Genomic DNA, 1368 nt, shown 5'->3' on the forward strand with positions numbered 1-1368 from the left:
ATAAGTAAACAAAATTATATATTAATATATTAATTTTTATTAGACGATTTACAACATTCTACTCTTGTAAATATTTGCTTAAAAGAATTGTTTTTTAAACATGTGATCAATATTATTTTATATTTTACATATCTATTAAGTTTCAGAATTTTTATATTATAAAAAAAAATAAATACTTTATATACTTTTAATCTTTTAAAATAAAGTTTAATAAAAAAGATACTAAATAATAATAAATTAGTGTTGCTGAGGGGGAGGAAACTTTTTCTTAATTTTTTTTGGGGGGAGGAAATGTTGAATTAGTGAGATGTTCATTTTGTTAGCTCGATTTTTTTTTATCGTATTTTCTTTGTGGGTATTTGCAGTTTGGAATAGTTTGTCTCTGATAAATCATCAAAGAATTACTTCACCTTCCGTCTAAAGAATGTTTCAAAACCAATTGCTAACTTCACTTTCATCTATCACCTTCCTATTACTGACAGGTGGAGCAAGGAAATCGAAAATAAAAAAAAGGAAAGTAATAGTAACGATGTTGACACACTTCAATTAAGATAAAATACTAAAGAAACGTATATACACCTCCTAAAATCAATTTTTATTATTAAAAAAAAATTATAATTTTTAACTCTTTAAACCTTGAAATTTAATAATGTGAGGTGTTTAAATCAGTAAAACCTTTATACGATTGGGGTGCAATTTGAAAAAATTGTAGATCTATAAATTCGCATTGTCATCTGTCTGGATGTCTGGCTGTTTTCCCTTCCTTAATCTCAAAAACGGGTGTTACATAGGTGACTGGCATGACTCTCTTGTTATTAGGAAAAGTATTATTTACAGGGGCAAAAGATTACTAATTCAAGATCGAGAGCATATATTTTAAATTAAAAACATGATTAAAGATTTTTGTCTCTGTTTTCCTTTCCTTAATCTCAAAAACAATGTTACATAGATGACCCGCATGGCATTCTTGTTATCAGGAAAAGTATGATTTACAGGAGCAAAATATTACTAATTTGAGATCGAGAGCATATATTTTAAATGAAATAAATTAAAAATATGATTAAAAATTGTAGCCTGGTTTTTATTTTATTATCGAAGCTTTTGATTTGTCACTTCTTTGTATTATTAAATAATCTTCTACTTGCCCGGTTAGGGTATTTTAATTTAGTTTTACTACTCCCAATACGAAATTAATTACAGTTTCTTTCAATAAAAATACAGAAAACAGGTGTATATATACATTATTTACTTATTAAAGATAGGATTCTTTATTAATTTAATTAAAACATATTATAAATTAATCATGTTATTGCCTTGTTAATAAAAAATAATAAGATTTAGAATTAATTTTATTTTATTAACTCTAAA

The sequence above is a fragment of the Centruroides sculpturatus genome, unplaced genomic scaffold (genome assembly GCF_000671375.1).
Source record: "Centruroides sculpturatus isolate CEXI.00-Female unplaced genomic scaffold, Cexi_2.0 scaffold273, whole genome shotgun sequence".
In the NCBI taxonomy this organism is placed as follows: Eukaryota; Metazoa; Arthropoda; class Arachnida; order Scorpiones; family Buthidae; genus Centruroides; species Centruroides sculpturatus.